Source organism: Gossypium hirsutum, chromosome A07 (genome assembly GCF_007990345.1).
Source record: "Gossypium hirsutum isolate 1008001.06 chromosome A07, Gossypium_hirsutum_v2.1, whole genome shotgun sequence".
Taxonomy (NCBI): domain Eukaryota; kingdom Viridiplantae; phylum Streptophyta; class Magnoliopsida; order Malvales; family Malvaceae; genus Gossypium; species Gossypium hirsutum.
In genome coordinates this window covers 19,243,816-19,262,913 of record NC_053430.1, presented here as the reverse complement: position 1 = coordinate 19,262,913, position 19,098 = coordinate 19,243,816, and the positions used below count along the sequence as shown (strand labels likewise).

The 19,098-nt window shown below is 33.8% G+C and overlaps 1 non-coding gene across 1 annotated transcript; it reads left to right on the top strand.

Moving 5' to 3' along the window:
• Positions 1-7,025: 7,025 nt before the first annotated feature.
• LOC121204132 (small nucleolar RNA R71) lies at positions 7,026-7,132 on the top strand. The gene has a single exon (XR_005899060.1). It is a non-coding gene; the product is annotated as a small nucleolar RNA R71 (small nucleolar RNA).
• Positions 7,133-19,098: the final 11,966 nt, after the last annotated feature.

Here is a 19,098-nt window from a genome sequence, read left to right as displayed (position 1 = left end):
AAATTAATAAAAAATAAATTAAATCCTCAACAAAATTTAGCACCTAATTGAGCCTCAAAGATAAAAATTAATCAATCAAGCCCCTCCTTTAATGTTGACTAAGTTTGATCGTTAAGTTTTGTTAACTTGTATTTCAATCAACCATCTAATTCCAGCAAGCACTACGAAAGCTTTCATAGTAGTCATCTCCATAAAACCTCTTCTTATCCAACACCTCGCAACTTTAAAAGCCCCAACTCTTAAGTATTGCACCAAAACTCATACTTATTTGCTCCCATTATTGCCTGCGTCAACATTCAATTTTACAAAGCCAAGTCTTGGCTTGAGCCACGCTCACATGATGCCCAAAACAAATATGCAAAATCCAGTTAGCCTCACCATATTGTTCCAAAAAATTTATGCACCATGTTAGCGTCTGAAGCACGTCTCAAATGAAATGTTAGTTATAACTCGATTTGCAAGTAGGTTGATGTGCAACTTCCCATATTTATTGGCATCTTGTTTATCAAATTTGCTTGGAATTTTATTTTTACATCTTGAGGATTTTAAGAAATAATTTAATAGATGGAATTCTCAAAAAAAAAATCAAGCAATGACTCTTTGAAGATTTTTGGTGTAATCAAATTTCCTTAAATAAAAAGACCATGTTTGTAAGATAAATTTATTCCTAGATCTCTAATATCTGATTCCTTATCGGAGACCTACTAGAGCACAATTTAAGAGAATTAAAGTTCACACTAATTGGAGTTCTACAAGTTGATAATGCTTATATAAAGAAGGCTTATTTATTTGATTATGTATGAGAGTAAGAGATCACTTATTTGTTCATTGTAAGAGACCTCCTTTTCAGTGCACAATTATTGTAAACAAATTGTTCTTTATGTTCAATTTGTAACTAAGATTTCAAGAAGAAAGTCTTAGTGGGGAGATTGATTTTAGATTTGATGTATAAGAGTGAGGTTGCAACTTGATGAGTGAATTGAACTTAAATAACATCTTGTATTATGAACTAATAGTGGATTACTCTCTAAGTAAGGCCTCGTAGATGTAGCAAAAAATTTTCAAACTGTGTAACCAATTTCTATGTCCATCTCAATTTTTACTCTTCTAATTGTTACTCTAATTACAAATGAACATGTAACTGATAGACCAATTCAATGAAATTTTTATCGGTATCAAAGCTAGACACTTGATGAACTATGAGAAAATCTTGTCATTGAATTGCTTATGTGATGAAAAGAACATCAATCTCAAGGATCCTTATATTAGATAACTCCAACTATGCTTACTAGAATGTAAGAATGAGGGCATTTATCAATTCCACATACAAGAGAGCTGGGCATTCATATTGACTAGTTGGGAGCCTTTTATAGATGATGAAAGTGGTGTAAAGACTCCTAAGCTAGAAACTACTTAGATTACTATAGAGAACAAACTGGCTAATGCTAACTCGAAAGTCGCCAATGATATTTTTAATGGAGTGGATCCGTAATAGTTCTAACAAATCTCCAAGTGTGATGATCGTTTTATGGTTCACTAAACTAGACTACTATCATGACTAAGGCAAGCACAACTATCGATTAGTAGTATAGCTATGGTGAGTCGAGAATATCGTATCCACGAGGACTAAAAGTACTAGTAATAACTATCTTTCTATTATTTAGCTTATAATTAAAGGGATTTGTTTTAATCTAAAATTAAACTAATTAACTAATGAACTCGACAGAGATCGAATTGGGAAATACTTAAGAAAACAAATGAGAGAGACAATACCCAGGAAAGAATCCACCTAGACTTCACTTATTATTCTGACTCTGAATCAAACGATTTATTGACTTGTCTTGATCTGTAGAAATCCCTTAAATTATGTTAATATCTCTTTCGAGACTAAGAGCAACTGACTCTAGGTTGATTAATTGAAATTTCTTTCTAATTAAAACCCCTATCGTCGCATTAACTCGATCTATGAATTCCCTTATTAGATTTGACTCTAATCCGATAGATTTATGTTGCCCTATTTCTACGGTTGCATGCAACTCCACTCAATTATGCTAGGTCTACTCTTAAATAGGGACTTTTGCTCCACTGAATAAGCATATCAAACTTAGATTAATATCCTGAAAATATTAAGGCAAGAATTAAAAACACATAATTAAGAATAAGAACAAGTATTTATCGTGTAATTCAGATAAATAAATAATAAGATCCATCATAGGTTTCATCCTCCCTAGGTATTTAGGGAGTTTAATCGTAATCTAAAAGGAAAACATCTCAAATTTAGAAAAACAACAAGACATAAAAAAACCCAAATAAACTTCGAGAGAAATTTGAATGGAGATCTTCAATCTTGAAGTGGATCTGCTTTCGAGATGATTCCAACGGCTTTCTTCAAGTAATTTCTGCTTACAACTTTGTGTGTCCCCCTTAGGTCTTCTTCTAGTATGTATTTATAGACTTTTAAATGTTCAGAAACCCTAAAAATTGGCTTTTACCTTGTGTTTAGGAAACAGGGGCTGGCACATGGGCGTATTGCCTGCCTGTGTGGATCACATGGGCGTGTGCCCAGCCCGTGTGGATCCTGAAAACTCCGATTTTAACCCCTTTTTGGCTCCTGTTGCTCCCAAATGCTCTCCTAAGTATAGAAACATGAATTTAAGGGATTAGGAGCATCAAATTCACTAATTCTCATCATAAATCATCCAAAAATATGCTAAGCATGGAATTAAAATATGTTACATTTATGGTTTATCAAATATCCCCACACTTAAACATTTGCTTGTCCTCAAGCAAAATCCTCAACTCACAATTAAAATTAATTCTTCTCAACTTATAATCCTCATCAATATTATTTCAAAATAATTCACAAATAATCATGCATTGAAAATTCAACTAAAAGAGCCCTAAAGATTCTAACAATCCAAGTCACACATTTTTTTAAGACATGAAAACATAGGTATCTCCCCTTATCTAAGTAATTACCTTTAATTCAAAATCAACAAGATTTTACATCCTCACTAAAGATTCACTCAAAGCATTCAAAGTGTTTAAGGTTAAAAAATTAAGCACTCAAAAGTCTATTACGAAAAGTCATTACCATAGGCTTGCATGAAAATCAAATCTCCACCACTATAAGATGATATGATACACAAATCAAAAGGTTTTGAAAGGGTTGTAATGGGGCTTGAGTTAAAGGTGCGATAAAGGCTGAAAAAAAGGTTAGAATCGAGATCGAATTGATAAATTACCCAACTAGGAAAATAAACTAATACTAAATAATTACATCAATTGAAATTATTAAATAATAACACGAGCTTCTTCTCAGAATATGAAATTAACTACTTAAGCTCAAAAACATAGAACTAGTTAATAATCAACATAAATGTTTTTTTTTTCACTTCTTTTTTTTTCATTCATTTTTTTAGAACAATGGTTAATAAGAGAGAATTTAACAACTAAAACAAAAGGACATAGTTAAACAACTAACCAAATCAAATCTCAACAAAAAAAAGGGGGTCAATAAAAACAGGAACAATTCTCAATGAATCAAAAAATGAGTTATGGGTTAATATTAATGGGTAAATCAAGAAATAGTTTTTTAGGCTTAAAGGGATTCACTAAGGGTTAATTATGTAGGTAGGCTTTTTATGGGATAAGTGGGTTAAAACCTAAGTGCATTTATCATCTCAGTATATCAAATCAAAAGTGTAGTCTTGACATGCATAATTGAAGCAAGTTCTAGAATAACAATTCAATATTGACACACTCATAACCAATAATAAAATGAGCAAGAAAAGTGTATGCTCTAAAGGCTGAAAATCTAACAAAAATTATGGTTTTTGATGTCAATCTTGCAAATCTCAAACTTCAAGGTAATACTTCAATTTAGGGAAAACAACCTAAAATTTTTAGTATTGAAAATAGACTTATCATGTTTGATTTTCTGGTGTTTTAAAGTTTAAACAATTAATGCATAATTACCTATGAATTTAACCCAAAACATATTAATAAAAATCATAAATCAATAAAAATTCATTCTAATAGTAATATGAGAAAATTACTTAAGAACAAGACATAATTTAGGAATTTTCTAATAATCACATAAATAACCTCCCCACACTTAAAATATACATTGTCCTCAATGTATAAATATATATAATGACATTATAAGTAGCATATCATAAGAGAGGGAGAGAAGTGAAACTGCCCTGAATTTTGGATGAAGTCCTCAAATTAGTGACTAGCGGAATTGTAGAGAAAACTACATGTAGTGCATGATTCTAAGCAAGCTATTAAGAAAATAAACATAATTGGTGGAGAAGATTAAAGGATTACTCAATTAGGAACAACCATAATATAGTTCAAAATATAATAGACAAGTCTTTAAACGATAATAAGAAACATAAAAGATAAATAAAAATTGAACTAAGATAAAACAAGAAGACAAAATAAGAAAAGAAAAAAGGGGTTAGGGTTTTTATGGGGTGACACAGTTGTGTGAGGGTCCCTGTTGGGCCACACGGCCGTGTCACACACCCATGTGGCTTGTTTTTAACCCGTGTTCGTCGAAGGAGAAAAAATAGCCAGTCTTCACATGGCCTCGGACACGCCTGTATGTCCAGGCCATGTGGTTCATACGGTCGAGTCGCACGACCATATATATCGTCCTTTATTTCTCCCACGTCCGTGTGACCTCTCACATACCTGTGTGGCTAGGCCGTGTTTCGTACACGGCTATGTGCCTTGCCCGTGTAACTCTTTGACTTGTTTTAAAATTCGAAAAATTTTGCTCTAGGTTTCACACGGCCGTGTCGCACGCCCGTGTGGTTTAATTTAAGACCGTGTCTTTGTCGATTTTTGGGAAAATTTTAGCCTTGTTTTCATACGACCAAGGACACGCCCGTGTGTCTAGGCTGTGTGGGTCAAAAACCTACATTTAAACATGAAAAGAAGTAAAAATAAACTAATTAGTAGGGTTAGTGCTCGAGTTGCCTCCCAAGAAGCATTTATTTAGAGTCTAAGCTCGACTTACCTCTCATTCGCATGATCATGGTAGTTTGAGGAGTTGAAACTCCTCTCTCTTGCTATCAGTTCAAACATCAAAATAAGGTTTAATTCGAGTACTATTTACCTTAAAAGTACAAAATTTAGAATGAGTTACCTCGATAGTACCATATGGGAAGACATTTAGTACAGTAAAGGGAGTTGCTCCGTTTGCATTAAGCTTTGAAGTGACAACTCGAGAATCCATTTTATCTAACAGTACCTGGTCTCCAACCTTAAATTGATTGGTTCTATCCTTAAGCTCGACATGGTGTTACTTCTGTTCCTTTTTTACATAAGTCCGCCATTCATCTAGTTCATCTATCTGTAGCATTTGTCTTTCATGGAAGGTTCCATTGTTGGCGCATGAACCAGAACGTGGCTCATTTGTGTTTTTTGAAAGAGTTTCCTATAAAGAGGGTTGAATCCCATGATTAGTCTTATTAATAGGATTTATAGAATCGTCTTTATTACTTGATGTCTTAACCGAATCGCGAGCTTGGAGCGTAATTGTATCATCACCTACACGAAGTGTGAGTTCACCTGTACCAACATCAATGATAGTTCTAGCAGTTGCTAAAAACGGACGTCCTAAAATTAAAGGGACATCATTATCCTCATCCATGTCTAGGACAACAAAGTCAACTGAGAATATGAATTTATCAATTTTTACGAGTACATCTTCAACAATACCTCTAGGAAATCTAATCATTTTATATGCTAATTGAATGTCCATCCTAGTTTGTTTGGGTTTCCCAAGACTAGCTGTTTAAACATTTTGTAAGGCATGACATTAATACTTGCCCCTAAATCAGTTAAAGCATTATTTACATTTAAGTTAACAATTAAATAAGGAATAGTAAAACCCCTGGATCTTTCAATTTGTTGGGCAGTTTATTTTGTAAGATAGCTGAGCACACCGCATTTAGCTACACGTAAGACAAATCATCTAACTTTCCTTTGTTTGCCAAAAGCTCCTTTAAAAATTTAACTGAGTTAGGCATCTGCGAAAAAGCTTCAATAAACGGTTAGTTAATATGCAACTTTTTCAAAAGTTTAAGAAATTTACCAAATTGTTTATTTGTACGGTCTTTCTTTGTCACATTGGGATATGGCACATGAGGTGTATACTCGTTACTTATCGATTTTTGTTTACTTGGCTTTCATCAACCTTATATTTACTTACCACGCTTTCTTGCATTGGCTTTGGTTTAGACTCAACTAACCCTTCTTCATCTTGAACAGTAATCACATTGAGCTACTCTCTTGGGTTAGTTTCGGTGTTGTTAGGCAAGCTACCTTGTGGTCTTTCTGAGATTAGTTTAGCAAGCTGACCTATTTGATTCTCAAGTCCTTGAATCTATGCTTGCTAATTTTTAAACGCTGTTTCGGTGTTTTAGAAACGTGTTTCTAACACCGAGATGAATTTTGTTAGCATCTCCTCAAGGTTCAGCTTCTTCTCCTGCTAGTAAGGTGGTTGTTGAAAACTTGGAGGAGGTTGCGGTCTTTGATTACTTTGACCACCCCACGAGAAATTGGGATGGCTCATCCAACCTACATTATAAGTGTTACTATAGGGATTATTTTGAGGTCTAGAATTGTTACCCATATAGTTGACTTGTTCGTTCTTTGTGCTAGAGTTGTAGGATAGATATTCTATGTTGTTCACCCCTCCTCCATTTGTATCACACTACATCACCAGATGTACCTGCGTAGAACCATACAAACCATCATTTTTTTTTATTTAAAAGCTCTACCTGGTTAGATAACATAGTGACTCGTCAAGGTTGAAAACACCGATTGTTTTATTAGGTTTTGTCCTCATGACTTGCCATTGATAGTTATTCAGTGACATCTCTTTGATAAATTCATAAGCCTCCTCAGGTGTTTTATTATTCAAAGTACCACCGGCGACTGCATCGATTAGTTGTCTAGTTGAGGGGTACAAACCATTGTAGAAGGTTTTAACTTGTAGCCATAGAGGTAACCCATGGTGAGGGCACCTTCTCAATAGATCCTTATACCTCCCCCATTCATCGTAATGGGTTTCTAAATCCATCTGCACAAAGGAAGGGATATCATTCCTCAAATTGGCCGTCTTGGCCAGTGGAAAATATTTCAGCAAAAATTTTTCGGTCATTTGGTCCCATGTAGTGATGAACCCTCATGGTAGAGAGTTCAACCACTGTTTAGCTTTATTCCTCAATGAGAAGGGAAATAACCGAAGGTGAATGGAATCATCAGAAGCACCATTAATTTTGAAAGTATCACAGTACTCCAGAAAGTTAGCCAAATGAGTATTTGGGTAAACCATCGAACTAAATAAACAGTTAGATCATCTGAATGGTGTTCGACTTCAGTTCGAAGTTATTTACAGCAATAGCAGGTCTCATAATACTCGATTTAACCCCTGCTAAATTAGGCTTTGGCATAGTCGTACATAGTACGAGGAGTAGGATTCTGATTTATAGGATTCGCAGTAACCACAAGAGGTAGCGGATTATTCTGATTTTCAGCCATCTCTTCAGTAATATTGGTATCGTCCTCTTGCTCTTCCTCTATATAATGTAGACTCCGCCTTATTTCTCTACGAATTCTGCGAGCTGTGCTTTTAATTTCACGATCAAATAATAGGGGTTCTGACAGGTTTCTTCTAGTCATAAACTAAAAAAACCTGCCAGAAGCAAATAAGAGAAAAAATTAGTAAATTATAGTAAAAACAAAAATAAAAATAAAAAGGGATAAAGTAATAAAAATTAAGTGTTCCTAATATTTTACTCCCCGACAACGACCAAAAACTTCATGATCATTTTATGATTCACTAAACTAGACTACGGTCACGACTAAGGCAAGCTCACTTATCGATTAGTAGTATATCTATGGTGAGTCCAGAATATCGTATCCATGAGGACTAAAAGTACTAGTAATAACTATCTTTCTATTATTTAGCCTATAATTAAAGGGATTTGTTTTAATCTAAAATTAAACTAATTAACTAATGAACTCGACAGAGATCGAATTAGGAAAATACTTAAGAAAACCAATGAGAGAGACAATACCCAGGAAAGAATCCACCTAGACTTCACTTATTATTCTGACTCTGAATCAAACGATTTATTCACTTGTCTTGATCCGTAGAAATCCCTTAAATTATGTTAATATCTCTTTCGAGACTAAGAACAACTGACTCTAGGTTGATTAATTGAAATCTCTTTCTAATTAAAACCCCTATCATCGCATTAACTCGATCTATGGATTCTCCTATTAGATTTGACTCTAATTCGGTAGATTTATGTCACCCTATTTCTAGGGTTGCATGCAACTCCACTCAATTATGCTAGATATACACTTAAACAAGGACTTTTGCTCTACTGAATAAGCACATCAAACTTGGATTAATATCCTAAAAATATTAAGGCAATAATTAAGACCACATAATTAAGAACAAGACCAAGTATTTATCATGTAATTCAGATAATTAAATAATATCCATCGTAGGTTTCATCCTTCCTAGGTATTTAGGGAGTTTAGTTCATAATGTAAAAGGAAAACATCTTAAATTTGGAAAACTAACAAGACATAAAAAAACCCAAATAAACTTCGAAATAAATTTGAATAGAGATCTTCAATCTTGAAGTAGATCTACTTCTGAGATGATTCCAACGACTTTCTTCGAGTAATTTATGCTTTCTACTCTGTGTGTCCCCCTTAGGTCTTCTTCTAGTATGTATTTATAGACTTTTGAATATTTAGAAACCTTAAAAATTGGCTTTTTCTGTGTGTTTGGGAAACAGGGAGCTATATCGACAGAGGCTGGCACATGGGCGTGTGGCCTGCCTGTGTGGATCACATGGGCGTGTGCCCAACCCGTGTGGAAAATGCCCAGGCCATGTGGATCCTGAAAACTCTTATTTTGGCTTCTTTTTCGCTGTTTTTGCTCCTAAATGCTCTCCTAAGTATAGAAACATGAATTTAAAGGATTAGAAGCATCAAATTCACTAATTCTCATCATAAATCATCTAAAAATATGTCGAGCATGGAATTAAAATATGTTACATTTATGGTTTATCAAATATCCCCACACTTAAGTATTTGCTTGTCCTCAAGCAAAATCCTCAACTTACAATTAAAATTAATTCTTCTCAACTTATAATCCTTATCAATAGTGTTTCAAAATAATTCACAAATAATCATGCATTGAAAATTCAACTAAAAGACCCTTAAAGATTCAAACAATCCAAGTCACATTTTTTTAAGACATGAAAACATAGGTATCTCCCCTTACTTAAGTAATTACCTTTAATTCATGATAGCAATGATTCGTAACAAGTAATAAATATTTATAATGAAGATCAAACCTAGACTAACTATTATGACGACGAAAAGGCAAGCGCACCTATCGAACAATAGTATAGTAACGGCAAGATCGGGATATTGTACCAAAGGGAACCAAAAGTACTAGTAATAACTATCTTCTTATTATCTAGCCTAAGAATAAAAGGGTTTGTTTATTAAACTAATTATCTAAACTAATTAACTAATTTAATTAAAGCGAAGAGAGAATTTGGAAAAAGACTTGAAGAGAAGCAATTAATAAAGATGACACACAAGGAGGAATCCACCTAGATTTCACTTGTTATCTGACTCTGAACCGGACAATTTATTCACTTGACTTGTTCCGTAGAGATCCCTAAGTGAAGTTATTATCCCTACTCAAGACTAATAACATCTAATCCCTAGATTTAATAACCGAGACTTTTCTCTAATTAACACTCTAGGGTTGCATTAACTCGATCTATGGATCCCCTTATTAGGTTTCACCCTAATCCGGTAAAATCTTGTAACCCTATTTCTAGGCGTTCAATCAACTCTGCTTAATTATGCCAAATCTACTCTTAGGCAGGGTCTATTCCTCCTCTACATAAGCACATCAAATCATGAATTAATACCCGGAATATTAACTCAAGCATTAAGAACACATAATTAAGAACAAATCAAGTATTTATCATACAGTTCAGATAATAATAACAAGATCCATCATAGGTTTTATCCCCCCTATGTATCTAAGGGGTTTAGTTCATAATAAAATTAGAGTACATCTCAAAAGTATGAAAATAACAAAACATAAAGAAAACTCTAAAACCCCTAAAAGAATTCTGAGAGAGATCTTCAGTCTTGGAGTAGCTCCAGCTTTTGAGATGGATCGTCTGGCTTCCTTCAAGTAATTCCCGGCATGTGGTTCTGTGTTCCAGAAAAGTTCTGGAGAGCCCCTTTTCTAGGCCATACTTAGGGTGTTTATATAGGCTTTTTATTGGCTTTCTTCCCCCCTAAGTATCCTTTTTTTTCATGTAGAATACAACTCATTGGAAAAGGGACACGTCCGTGTGCCACGGCCGTGTGACGTGGTTGCCAGGCCGTGTGCGATCCTTTAAATTGCCACAGCCATGTGGGCTCAATGGCCAGGCCATGTAAGTCGTGTAAACCTTGGTCAACACCCTCGAAAGGAATGCGCGTGTGAGCTGCCCGTGTGGGTAGGCTTACGCCGTGTGGGTCTTCTCGATTTGGTCCGTTTTGTCCCTTTTTAGCTCATTTTTGGCTCATTTTCACTCTTGGTGCTCTCCTGGGTACAAAACATGAAATAACCGGATTCAAAGCACCAAAATCCACAAATCTAGTAGTAAACATCCATAAATATGCTAAGTATTTGGGGTAAAAACATGTATCATTTGGCGTTTATCAATTCAAAATCGACAAGATTTTACATCCTCAATAAATATTCACTCAAATCACTCAAAGTGTTTAAGGTTAAAAAATTAAGCACTCAAAAGTCAATTATGAAAAGTCATTACCATAGGCTTGCATGAAAATCAAATCTCCACCACTATAAGATGATATGATAAACAAATCAAAAGGTCTTGAAAGGGTTGTAACGGGGCTTAGGTTAAAAGTGCGATAAAGGTTGAAAAAAAGGTTAGAATCGAGATCGAATTGATAAATTACCCAACTAGAAAAATAAACTAATACTGAATAATTACATCAATTGAAATTATTAAAGAATAACACAAGCTTCTTCTCAGAATATGAAATTAACTACTTAAGCTCAAAAACATAGAACTAGTTAATAATCAACATAATTTTTTTTTCACTTCTTTTTTTTTCATTAATTTTTTTAGAACAATGGATAATAAGAGAGAATTTAACAACTGAAACAAAAGGACATAGTTAAGCAACTAACCAAATCAAAAAAAATGGGGTTAATAAAAACGGGAACAATTCTCAATGAATCAAAAAATGAGTTATGGGTTAATATTAATGGGTAAATCAAGAAACAGTTTGTTAGGCTTAAAGGGGTTCACTAAGGGTTAATTATGTAGGTAGGCTTTTTATGGGATAAATGGGTTAAAACCTAAGTGCATTTATCATCTCAGTATATCAAATCAAAGGTGTAGTCTCGACATGCATAATTGAAGCAAGTTTTAGAATAACAATTCAATATTAACACACTTATAACCAATAATAAAATGAGCAAGAAAAGTGTATGCTCTAAAGGCTCAAAATCTAACAAAAATTATGGTTTTTGATATTAATCTTGCAAATCTCAAACTTCAAGGTAATACTTCAATTTAGGGAAAACAACCTAAAATTTTTCATATTGAAAATAGACTTATCATGCTTGATTTTTTGGTGTCTTGAAGTGGATCTGCTTCCGAGATGATTCCAATGGCTTTCTTCGAGTAATTTCTACTTTCTACTCTGTGTGCTCCCCTTAGGTCTTCTTCTAGTATGTATTTATAGACTTTTGAAAGTTTAGAAACCCTAAAAATTGGCTTTTTCTGTTTGTTTGGGAAACAGTGAGCGATATTGACAGGGGCTGGCACATGGGCGCGTGGCCTACTCATGTGGATCACATGGGCATGTGTCCAGCCCGTGTGGAAAATGCCCAGGTCGTGTGGATCTTGAAAACTCTGATTTTAGCCCCTTTTTTGCTCCTTTTGCTCCAAAATGCTCTCCTAAGTATAGAAACATGAATTTAAGGGATTAGGAGCATCAAATTCACTAATTCTCATTATAAATCATCCAAAAATATGCCAAGCATGGAATTAAAATATGTTACATTTATGGATTATCAAAGTGTGCTACTATGAAAGAAGCCTGGACCATCCTTGAAACTACGCACGAAGGCAACCATACTATTAAGTAATCTAAACTTCAAATGCTAACAAAAAAATTTGAAACTTTATAATGCTAGTTAATGAGTCTTTATTTAAATTCTATGTAAAACCATGTGAAATTACAAACTAGGCATTTGCTCTTAGTGAAAAGTACTTTGATGCTAAGTTAGTCGAAAAAATCTTGAGATTTCTACCTAAATGATTTGTAATCAAGGTGACTACTATATAAAATGGCCAAAGAGATTGATACAATAAAAATTAATGAACTAATTGGATGCTTGCAAACTTTTGAGAAGAATCTTGAAAAGGCAAAGAAGAGCAAGAGCAAAACAATATTATATTGCAAGTTGTATCTCCAATTATAACTTAAAGAGAAACCCAGAAAACTTTAATAGTGCATTTAAAAAACTAACTAAGAAGAGTGGGAATTTTGATGGTAGTCATGAATTCAACAAGGGCAAAGTTAAGGTAGTAGCAACTAGTGAAAAAGGTTCCAAGGTGAAAAAAAAAAGGGAATTCAGTGTCACGAGTGCCAGGAATTTGAACACACTCAAGTCAAGTCTACCAATTCTTTAAAGAAGAAAAAGATGTCCCTTTGTATAACCCGACATGATGATGACATGACAAAAGAAGACGATGAACATCTTAGCAACTACGTAGACTCCACCTCTCAAGTTGACCAAATAATTGCAACTGACTTAAACAATTACAATGATAGTTATGTTGATTCCAATGTAGATTTTAAGGGCACCTACAAGATAATGCTAGATAAATGAGATTAAGTATTCAAACTTAATGAGAGATTAATAAATGAGAACTCCATGTCCAAAAATGGTACGTTTGCCTCAGATTACATTTTAGTCACTTATGTTTGAAATGTTACGTTTTAATCACTTACGTTATTATTTTGTTACGAAATGGTGACTCTATCATTAAGCTTCGTTATCTCTCTAACGGTGGTCCTTCGTGGCAGTCCAAATGAGTTTTAAATGCCAAATTGGATATCCTTACGTGGCAATCCAAATTAAATTTATAAAAACCTATTTTCATCCCAACAACTGGACATTCAAGTTCGCATTTAAAACCCATTTGGACTGTCGTTAGGGAGGTAACTGAGTTTAATGGTGGAGTGACTACTTGGTAACAAAATAATAACAGAAGTGACTAAAACGTAACATGTCAAATATAGGTGACTAAAATATAATCTGAGATAAACAAAAATGACTATTTTTGTAATGATTTGGATATTATAAAAAGGGAATAAAAGACACACAAAAGGGGAGGAGACAAAGAAAAAGAGACAAAAATACGAGACGAAGGAAAAAATATTCTGCTCAAAACAAAGGTCCTTACACTACAGCAAACCAGGTTTTTAGCGGCGTTTTTTTGGGTCTTTAGTAGCGCTTATAAGCGCCGCAAAAAACGCCACTAAAGACAACGCCGCTAACATTTTGCGGCGTTTATGTAAAAAAACGCCGCTAAAGAACATGACTTTTAAGGCGTTTTTGAGAAAGCGTCTCTAAAGAACGTGACCTTTAGCCGCACTTTTCATACAAACGCAGCTAAAGAACGTGACCTTTAGCGACACTTCTCAAACAAACGCCGCCAAAGAACGGGACCTTTAGAGGCGCTTTTCATACAAACCCCGCTAAAGAACTTGACTTTTAACGGCGCATTTCTCAAAAAAGCCACTAATTTTAGCAGATTTCTAATATCCTATTTTCATTCATATACAACCCTTCTTATAACATCAAATCCAACCAATAACAGCAAACCTAAATGATACTTCAAAAATCCAACGAAAGTTATATTATCTAAATTAATAAATGAAATAACAAAATATTCTTACAGTAATGTTAAAAGTTATATTGTTAAAACATTCTTACAATAAGAAAATAAACGTCTAAGATGGTGGATTCTGCGACTACTGAAACATCTTCATCATATTCTGAAGCTATAGCTGGAGTTCGTTGTATTTTCTGTTTTGCTCTGATTCTCTCGTTGCTGCTTCCGCTTTAAGTTGAGCAATTTGCTCAACTGTGCTCGCTTGCATCTGAGCCATCTGGTCTCTTAACCTCTGAACTTCAACTTGAGCTTGACTCCCCGAAGGCATGTATTGCTGCGAGCTGGATCCAAAATATTGGGTTGGGTTAACACCAGATCCTTAAAATCGAACCCGACCATACGTTTCAGGACCCAAAATTTCAGTAATAATTCTGTTATCAATGTCCTCAAGATTAACAAAACTATCACTCGAAGCAATCGCTTCATACTCCACCTTTTTATCCTTTAGTTTATTCTAATAAATCAATCAAAGAGTTAGAAACGAAATATATAATAAAAACAAATGCAACATAACTTAACATTATTTAAAACTACTAACGATGAATTAAACCATTATAATTAAACCATTATGATTAAACATTATAAATATTTAAAATAAGTCAAATTTCATTAAGTAAATATACCGTAATTTCTCTAGCTTCAGAAGTCATTAGAAATCCATCTTTCTTCCTATGTGTAATGTCAAAAAGCTGAAAGCGTCCAACTTTTTGACCAGACGAGAGTTCCTACAATATAGTAGTAAAAATATTATTTAATAGAAAAAAATTAATATTTGACACAAGCAAAACTTTTCGACCCTGCTGTGTGCATGAATTTTTGTTATTGTTTGCTGCTTGTTCCAACTCACTCACGGTCCTACATTATGAAACTATTATTACGTATATAATAAATACTATAAACTGAAATAATTATAAGAGTTTAGAAGTACGTAATACCTCTCCTTTCTTTGAATTCTAGAATCTAACCGCATCTTCCTATTGGTACCTCAACATTCCCGGCAGGACATTTCGTAATTTCTCTTCGAGGCTTATATCTTTTTTAAAGTGCTTTTATGGTCTCTGCATTTTTTTCCCAATGCTTTCTTGATATAAGCATCCGAGACCTCTAAGGCAAATCTCTCCTAAAAAAACACAAGTTTAGGAGATAAATATAAATGAAACTTAAACCAAAGTATTATAAATTTCATTAATGTTTTGTTACCTTAATATTATCAAAAGCTTAATTTTTGTTACTATCAGGCATTTGATGCCATGATTCGCAATTGATAGGCAACATATTGGTATTTCGTGCTATAATGCCCAAATATCCTGCTAAAAGTTTAGCTTCTGATCCAACAGGCTGACCAATATTGTTTCTAAATACTTTGACACGCTCGACAGGATTTAACTCGTATAAATCTTTTAGTAGCATATGTTCTCGAGTTCTGCGCGACCCACTGCTTTCAGCTGAAAAATGATATATTATAATATAAGAATTTGAAAAAGAAATTAATAATAAAAGTCAACACGCATGTAAATTAAATTTAACATTACTTTGAATTTCTGCAAGCTCGTCAGATGTTTCCGAAACATTCAAAGATCTAATAGCAGTCTATTGTTCACTATTTGTTTCTTCTGAATTTGGAGTATTCTGAATAATACTTAGATCTCGTAATCTTCTTCTACGCATTTATTTGCAATACACATAAAATAGTTGAAATTTTAGTAACTAATTACAAAAATAATAGTACATATAAAATAGTTGAAATATTTAACAAGACTAAGATTTAAATTATAATATTACATATAATTAAAAAATTGTAAAATATTACTACATCATAATTCGTAAACATCTTCATCCACATCCTGGCGAACCCATTGAAATTGTGTACTAGTACTAAGGATATTTTCATTTAAGTTTTGTTCTGGAAAAGGCAAAGTTTCTGATCTTTCGACGATATCATCTCTACTTCCATTGCCCATGTCAAACAAGTCTCTAGGGGTGTTTCGGAGTACAACGTACCAACCCTCATCAGTTGGATCTTTCGAATAAAAAACTTGTTTCACTTGAGAAGAAAATACATACGACTCGTCTATCAATTGTTGTCCAGTGTGAATCAAGCGAGAGAAATTCACCATTGTAAAACCAAATTGATCTTTTTTAATTCCACGAGCAATATTAACATCAGCCCAATCACATCGAAATAAGACAACTTTCCATTTGCCATAGTAATCCAACTCAATAATGTCAGTAAGACATTCGTAATATTCCACATTTCCCTCAATAAGATTACTGTCCCTAGCACTAGCATAACTTGTAATTGAAAAATTAACAATAATTCCACAATTTTGAGTTCCCCTCAATCTCTCGCGATATTTTGTATGAAATCTGAATCCATTGATGAGGAAGGCACTGTATCTTTTTACTACTCTATTTAGACCTTGGGAAAGCCATTTAACTTCGTCATTGACGTCCTTCCCACTCCAAACCTATTGGATCGAAAGTAAAATTAGTAATTATAAATGTTATGAGAAAACATTATTATTTGATACAAAATATCGCGATTATGTGTAACTTATTAACTTCAGTTGCATACCGTTTAGCTTAACCATTCATGAAAAGATTCTGTGAATAACTTATTAATCTCTCGATGTTGTAATCTTCCGGAGCGTGAACGAGATCTCAAGATTTGTTTATACTCACTATGTTAAAAGGAGGTTTAATTGGTTACAATATAAATAAATAAATAAAATGAATCTTTATCAAATTCTAGAACTTACTTGCATAATGGTTTAATTGAATCGTGGTGAAAAAGAACATATCGATGTGCTTGTATCTAAGATATATCATCTAATTCTAGAATTTCAACTTTATCAATTGGTTCTCCATAACTTTGAAATAAATAAGTTTCGGCCAAGTTATGATCAGTAAGCCCAGCATTTCTACTTGGTCTATTCAGTCTTGTTTCAACATATTCTAAATATCTAGAACAAGAAGTCATACACTCCTCTGCCAAGTAACCTTCAGCAATTGATCCTTTTGGATAACGCCTATTACTACAATAAGACTTCAATTTGCATAGGAACCTAAACACGATATATAACATTATCAAAAGTTGTAACTAAAGGTATAGAGGTGAATGAATGAATACTTTTCAAATAAATTAGCACCTTTCTATAGGATACATCCATCGATAGAAAATAGGTCTACCAAATATTGCTTCATGAGGGAGATTGATACGTGATATTCATGACAGGTTTTAAATATTTATAATGAATCGTTCTTGAAACTAACTATTATCATGATGAAGGCAAGTGTACCTATCGAACAGTAGTATAGCCTAAAAAAATAAAAGGGTTTTGTTTATCTAACTAATTAATTAAACTAAGAAATCACAGAAAAGAAATTTGGAGAAAATACTCTTTGGAAAACTCGATTGATTGAGACAATACCTAAGGAAAAATCCACCTAGACTTCACTTGTTATTTGATTTTGAATCGAACGATTTATTCATTCAACTTGTTCCGTAGAGATCCCTAAGTTATATTATTATCTCTCTCGAGACTAACAACGTCTAACCCTAGATTGAATAATTGAAATCTTTTTATAATTAACGCCCTAGGGTTGCATTAACTCGATCTATAGATCTTCATATTAGGTTTCACCCTAATCTGGCAAAATCTTGTCACCCTATCTCTAGGCGCGCAATCAACTCCGCTTAATTATGACAAATTTACTCTTAGACAGGGTCTATTTCTCCTCTGAATAAGAGCTTAACTTGAATCAATATCCTAGAATATCAAAACAAGAATTAAGAACACATAATTAAGAACAAGTCAAATATTTATCATACAATTCAGATAATAATAACAAGATCCGTCGTAGGTTTCATTCCCCTTAGGTATTTAGGGGTTTTAGTTCATACTAATGAAAGAACACATCTCAAAAGAATAAAAATAACAAAACATAAGAAAACCCAAAACTCCTGGGGGAATTTGAAGGGAGATCTTCAGTCTTGATGGTGAATCCGGCTTCTGAAATGGATCGATCGGCTTTCGTTGAGCAATTCCTTACTTCCTCCTGTGCGTCCCTCATTTTCCTTCTCCTTTAGGGTGTATTTATAGGCCTTGTAATGCCTAAGAGCCCTCAAAAATGGCCTTTTCTAAATAGGACTCTGTTTGGGCTCGACAGGGACACACCCGTGTGCGATTACTTCAGGTCGTGGTCAAGCCTATTAAATAGGCACGGGCGTGTGGTCTACTCGTGTGAGTCGTGTTTCGGTTCTGCCAAATTGACACGGCCGTGTAGTCTGCCCGTGTGAGGAAGTCTAGGCTGTGTTGATTTTGTATGTTGGCCCATTGTCTCTGTTTTCGGCCCGTTTCTCGTTCCTTTCACTCTCCTATGCTCACCTAAGTATAAAACATGAAATTAAGGCATTAGGAGCATCGAATTCACCAAATCCAAGGAAAAATCATCCATAAAATGTGCTAAGCATGGGATAGAAATATGTATAAATTACGGTTTATCAAATACCCCCACACTTAAGCATTTGCTTGTCCTCAAGCAAAATCCTCAACTCATAATCAAAATAAATTCTTCTCAACTTATAATTTCTATCGATAATATCTCAAAATAATTTATAGGTAATCATACATTGAAAATTCAACTGAAAGAACATCAGAATTTCAAACATTCCAAATTGAGCATTTTATTATGAAAACATAGGTGTCTCTCATCATCTAAGTAATTACCTTTGATTCAAAATATCATAGAGTTTCACATCCTCACTAAAGATTCACTCAAATCACTCGAGGTGTTTAAGTACAATAAATGAAGCACTCAATAGTCAATAATGAAAAGTCATTACCATAGGCTTGCATGAAAATCAAATCTCCACCACTATAAATTGAGATGAAAAATCAATCAAAAGGTCTTTAGAGGATTGTAACGTGGCTTTGGTTAAAGGGTGTAGTCACAAGCTGAAAGAAAGGTTTAGAATCGAGATTCAATTGAAAAATTACCTAACTAGAAAAATGACTAGTCATCAATTGCGTACATCAGA